This window comes from Eleutherodactylus coqui, chromosome 13, assembly GCF_035609145.1.
Source record: "Eleutherodactylus coqui strain aEleCoq1 chromosome 13, aEleCoq1.hap1, whole genome shotgun sequence".
In the NCBI taxonomy this organism is placed as follows: Eukaryota; Metazoa; Chordata; class Amphibia; order Anura; family Eleutherodactylidae; genus Eleutherodactylus; species Eleutherodactylus coqui.
In genome coordinates this window covers 41578600-41584989 of record NC_089849.1, presented here as the reverse complement: position 1 = coordinate 41584989, position 6390 = coordinate 41578600, and positions in this window count along the sequence as shown.

Here is a 6390-nt window from a genome sequence, read left to right as displayed (position 1 = left end):
CGGTATATATATATTTTTTCTCTATGGTGTGTTAGGAGATTAAGTAGACCACCTGTGAGGCAAGATGTGCAATGGCTGAGAGCCTTGTCCATTGGAGAATGGAGAGAACTTACTGACGCATAGTCTGTGACAGTAACTGAGCCGTGAGTTTCACTTCCCACTTCCCAACACTAAAATATCTCCCCAGGAGTCCCACGAGAGATCGTTCTACCCGCTCATCCTCCTCTGAGATGCTGGAGCAAAGTGGTGCCACAACATTTATCTAGAAGAAATCATTCCAGTACTCCTTAACGGCTACTTTCGATATTAGCGCTGGTTACAATAGATTTTACTATCCTGATGTTAGTCAGTGCATTGATGGGAAGCGCTGACCTAATGTAGAGTCCAATTAATACTGCAACATAAAGTGAAGGAACTATACTCATCCGGAACAGTTTAATGTAACTGGTGAATGTCAGGGCCGTTGAAACCAATGGGCAAACAGTTAATCTGAATCGGGCATCCTGGCAGCAGCAGCACTTTCAACTATTTAATTATATCCGCACCCTCAGACAATGAATAAAGTTGCAAACTATTGCAGAGCTACAAAAATAATAAAACAACAAATACTCACCGCTTGAGTACCCGCCTGCTCCAGTCCCACAATCTCCGCTCACTTCTGGGTCCAGTGGTCAAATGCCCATCTAATCACGCAATCGCTCTGGCCAATCACTGGCCTCAGCAACACTGAGGCGGCATAGTGGCTCAGTGGTTAGCACTATTGCCTTGCAGAAATGGGCTCCTGGATTCAAATCCCACAAGAACAACATGTGCATGGAGTTTGTATGTTCAACCTGTGTTTGCGGGTTTCCTCCAAGTACTAAACAGAGGAGGAGCACGGGCTTTGCAGCTTAGAACTAGATAAATCAAACTTAAGTGTGCGTGTTGTGTTCTAAAGTGTGCTGTTTTTCAAGTGTGTGACTTCAGATTAGTGACTTTGGATTCAGGGACTTTAGAAGTCACTTGTGTTTATTTACTGCTTATGTATTTTAATTTTTGCATACCTTACTTCATCTATCTGTACTACCACCTTTTAGAATGGGCTCCGTAACTGACAACGCCATCCAATGTAAATCTTGTGCCATGTATGCAGTCCTTCGTTAGCTGTTCGAGTGTGCATACTACTTTGGAGATGTGAGATTGTTGTGCATTTGGAAGCTCAGATCCTGGATCTAAATGTGTGACTTGCAACACTGAGATCCATTGTCAATATGAGAGGAGTTTGCTGTTCACTAAGGACAAACTCACTGGGGCAGATGGGGCGGTGGATGGTAATAGGCAGCTAGCTGAGTGACAGAAGGAGGGATGGAGGGAAGAGAACCAGGGAGGCTAGGCCTGAAATGGCACACCCCAACAAGTTTGCAAAGTTGGCAGATATGGGAAATGCCATTATAGGATTAGCATTGCTGTAGCATGATATGCCTCTGACTGCCAGGGTAATGTCTGCTTCAGTAAGAAGGGGAATAGGAGTGCAGGGTAGGCTAGACAGGTCCTGCTAGTGGGAGACTCAATTATTAGGGGGACAGGCAGGGCAATCTGCCACAAAGACCAAGATCATCAAACAGTGTGTTATCATAGAATGGTAGAGTTGGAAGGGACCTCAAGGGTCATTGGGTCCGACCCCCTGCTCAGTGCAGGATTGATTTACTAAATCATACCAGACAGATGTCTGTCCAGCCTTTGTTTGAACACTTCCATTGAAGGAGATCTCCCCACCTCCAGTGGTAACCTGTTCCACTCATTCATCACCCTCACTGTCAGAAAGTTTCTTCTAATATCTAATCTGTGTCTCCTTCCTTTCAGTTTCATCCCATTGCTTTTAGTCTTTCCTTGTGTAAATGAGAATAAGGCTGATCCCTCTGCACTGTGATAGACCTTCAGATATTTGTAGACAGCTATTAAGTCTCCTGTCAGCCTTCTTTTCCCCAGTCATCTCCACGACAGCACCAATTGAGATTGCCTCCACCTGATAGGACAGGAACACACTGAGAGGTTAAAAGCTCCCCCCCCTTCCCCACTTTCCTCAGTGTCTTCCTGTCCTGCCAGGAGGCAGGATCTCTGAGAGGAGCTGGTGGAGAAGCCAGCCAGGATTACTTACAGGCGGATCGGAGGGCAGTGGGTCAGCCTGTCCTCCCTTCCAAGCCAGACGACTCCCGGGACGCCACATGGGGTGGTAACCCCCGGGCCAGGTTCCTCCCGCGGCGGCCCATGGGGGGTACAAAGCGGGAGCCTCAGTCCCCCTCGTCCTCCCTGCAGAAGTTAGAGCGCGGTGCTCCAGGAAGCCCTTCGGCAGGGGGCGGGGCACCGCGTCACGTGTCCAGCGCGATGACGTCATCGCGTCTGCATCAGGAGTGGAGGGGACAGGGCTTAGCGCAGGAGCGCGAAAATTTAAAAAAAATAGGAACCTGAGAGAAGCCAGAACAAACCACTACAGGTCACAGGGTGTCTGCAGCACCGGTATAGTAATGAGTGCTCCAGCCCCAGAGGCAGCTGAAACCTCAGCCTCAGCAGCCGTAAGTAGCCAGTGCGGCAAAAAATACAATGCAAATATCCAGTGTATTGTGTATGGAAAAATTGCATATTTACCCGCAAAAATGCTTTATTTGTCAGGGGGTTAAAAAAGACATCCCCCCCAGAACAAAACTCAGAAAATGCGTGGAATGCGGGATAAAACTGCCAGCTACGTACCAGAGGCCTCTATGCAAGGCATGCGTAGCTAGGCTAGTTAAAGAGGAATCGGGAGGACGTTAGAAAGCTGGTGAAAGAAGGTTAGATCAGCCCTAACGTCACAGCTGGCGCCGCCAGCGAAACGCCAGAAAAGGGCGTATGTTCCTGACGAGCCTTCCGAGTCCGAGAGTTCTATCGGGTCAGAGCAAGAGGAACAGGCGGCCGAGGAGACCCCAGATTAGGAGGACTACAAAAAATACTTATTCCATCAGGACGACTTAATGGAATTGATTAAGTCAGTCAAAGCTACACTAAAAATGGAAGAGCCCAGAGAACCACGTACCATACAAGATGAAATATTTGGGGGACTAGGGGAGAGGCGCAAGCATACCTTCCCTGTCCACAAGAATATCACCAAAATAATCCAAACATACTTAGGCCAGGGATCGCAGCCACTTGTGTGGCGCGAACTCTGGGGGTATGGCTAGAACAGCTACAGCTACACCTAACCAATAAGACGCCGAGGGAACAGATCCTAAATTCCCTTCCGATCCTGCGTATGGCAACAAATTTCCTAGCGGACGCCGCGGCCGAAGCTGTCAAACTCTCGGCGACAGCTACAGCCCGGTCTAACTCAGCCAGAAGAGTGTTATGGCTGAAATCGTGGTCAGGCGACCTAGCCTCAAAAAATAAGCTATGCGCCCTCCCGTTCTACGGGCCGGTTTTTGCTCGGACCGGACCATGACAAGATTCTAGAGAAGGTGGCCGACAAAAAGAAGGGATTCCCGGAAGAAAAGCCACAGAGAGGGAAGACCTTCTTCCGGGCCCCAAGGCAACAGCCAGAGGCCTACCGAGGCAAGGGCAAGACAGGCCACTGGAGTTACCCCAAGGGGGGAAGAGGAAGGAACATCCTCTTTAACCCCCACCAGGGGGAGCCAAAGCAGAGACCCTGACGCCATCCCCGTAGGGGCAAGGCTGGGGGGCTTTGTGGATCAAGGGGCCGCGATTTCTGAAGGCCCATGGATCCCAAAGATCTTACAGCAGGGATACCGGATAGAGCTGGTGTCCCTCCCCAGAAGAAAATTCATTATCACGGGAGGCTCCAAACAACAGTTACACCTACTAAGGCAAAGCGTTGGGGACCTGCAACAACTAAATGCAATATCCCCCGTACCGCAAAACGAGGAAACCCAGGGCCATTATTCCAGGCTCTTCCTAGTAAGGAAACCCTGTGGGAAACAGCGGATGATAGTGAACCTGAAACCTCTGAACACCTGCATCAGATACAGAAAATTTAAAGATGGAGTCCATCTCCTCAACGATAAAGTTGATTCCCAAAGGAGCCTACATGGCATCCATCGATTTAAAGGATGCTTATTTCCACGTACCGATCCACGAGGGGTCCCGGAAATACCTAAGGTTCGCAGTGGATATGGGCAAAGGAATAGAGCACCATCAATTCAGATGCCTGCCCTTCGGGATCTCCTCAGCACCCAGAATCTTCACCAAAATTATGGCAGAGGTAGCCGCCTTCCTGAGGAAGAAGTCGGTCCTAATAGTACCCTACCTGGACGATATTTTAATAATAGCAGAGTCCAGAGAACTCCTAACGAAACACCTGAGGATAGTGCTAGAACTTCTCCAATCCTTAGGATGGATCATAAACTGGGAAAAATCCAGCCTAGATCCCGACAAACAGAAAACGTTTCTGGGTATAACGCTCGACTCAGAATCGCAATGCTCCTGCCTACCCGAGGAGAAAATACAAAAAATCCGATGGCTAGTCAAAACCTTTTTACGGAGACGATTATGCACAATTCGGGAAGCCATGTCTCTCCTGGGAAGCTTGATGTCATGCATTCCAGTAGTGGCATGGGCCCAGGCTCACACCAGAGCCCTGCAAGCCTCAGTCCTATCCACGTGGGACAAAAGGCAGTCCTCTCTAGGGACAAGAATGTACATTCCAAGCGCGGTGAAAACATGCCTGCGTTGGTGGACATCCCCAGAGAACCTGCGGAGAGGGGTTCATTGGCTACAAAACCCAGCCACTCACATCACAACGGATGCAAGCGCCTGGGGATGGGGAGCGCATGTGGGGAACCAGTTCTTTCAGGGCCCATGGCCTCAAAGGACAAAAGAACAGTCCTCAAATTACAGGGAACTTCAGGCCATATGGCAGGTCCTACAGCAGTTAGGGAACTCGCTACGGGACCAGCATATAAAGATACTGTCAGACAATATCACCGCGGTCGCCCATATACGACACCAAGGGGGCACAAGATCTCCCGCTCTGCAAAACATTGCACAGAAAATTTTCCACTGGGCAGAGGGCCGGATCCTCTCGATCATGGCAACCCATTTGAAGGGGACGCTAAACCAAAAAGCGGGCCTTCTCAGCAGGAGGCAAATAGACCCAGGAGAATGGTCTCTCTCCCTGAAAGCATTCAGAATCCTGATCAACCAGTGGGGGACCCCACAATTGGACCTGTTCGCAGCCAGGGAAAATGCCAAAGTAAGCAATTTCTTCTCCCTCCGGCCAGGAGATCGTCCGACAGCAGTAGACACCCTAGGCCAAGACTGGGGAGAGGGGCTGGTGTACGCTTTTCCTCCTATACCGTTGATCCCCAGAGTCTTACAACATTTCAGAACCCAGGTATGCACACTAATCCTGGTGACCCCCTTCTGGCCCAAAAGAAGCTGGTTCGGTCTTGTAGCAACATTGAGCGTCCAGAACCCAGTCATCTTCCCTACCTGGACAGATCTTCTATCGCAGGGGCCACTGAGCCATCCGAGCCTAGACAAGCTCCACTTAACAGCATGGCTCTTGAGGAATCCTCACTAAAAGAGAAGGGATTCTCAGAGAGAGTAGTAGAAACGTTAATGTCCAGTAGAAAAAAGACTACCCACCTTATCTACCAGAAAGTTTGGAGAAGGTTTTCCTCGCGGAGACAGGGAAGGGATCGCGGGGATTCTATCCCGGACATCCCTCTAATCTTAGAGTTCTTGCAGAAGGGGCCTAGAGATGGGCCTCTCTCCAAGCACCCTGAAGGTCCAGGTCGCAACCCTTAGCGCCATATGTGACACAAAGTTCGCAGACAACAGATGGGTCAACAGGTTCCTAGCAGCAGCAACTAGATTACGGCCTAGGCCCATAAATCTTTTTCCAGACTGGAACCTTAATTGGACCCTAAGGGCCATGACAACGGTACCATTCGAGCCGATCGAAGCACTACCCATAAAAATGCTTACTATCAAGACCATTTTCTTAGTAGCCATCACCTCCGCAAGACGGGTTAGCGAGCTGCAGGCCTTGTCCATTCGCCACCCGTTCCTGAAAATCTCGGACATCAAATTAGTATTTAAAACGGACCCGGCGTTTATGCCAAAAGTAGTATCACATTTTCATAGGTCCCAAGACATAATAATCCCCTCATTTTTTAGTAAACCTAAAAACGAGGAAGAAAAAACCCTAAGCTGCCTGGACGTTAGGAGAGCAGTCCTAGGCTACATAGAGGCGACAAGCCACTGGAGGTGGGACGACAACTTGTTCGTCCAGTTCAGTGGCCCAAATAAAGGGAACAAAGCAGCGAAAAGCTCCATAGCCAGGTGGATCCGCCTAGCCATTATAGAGTCCTATAAGGCCCTCGGGAAGGAAATCCCTTTAGCTCTTAAAGCCCATTCTAC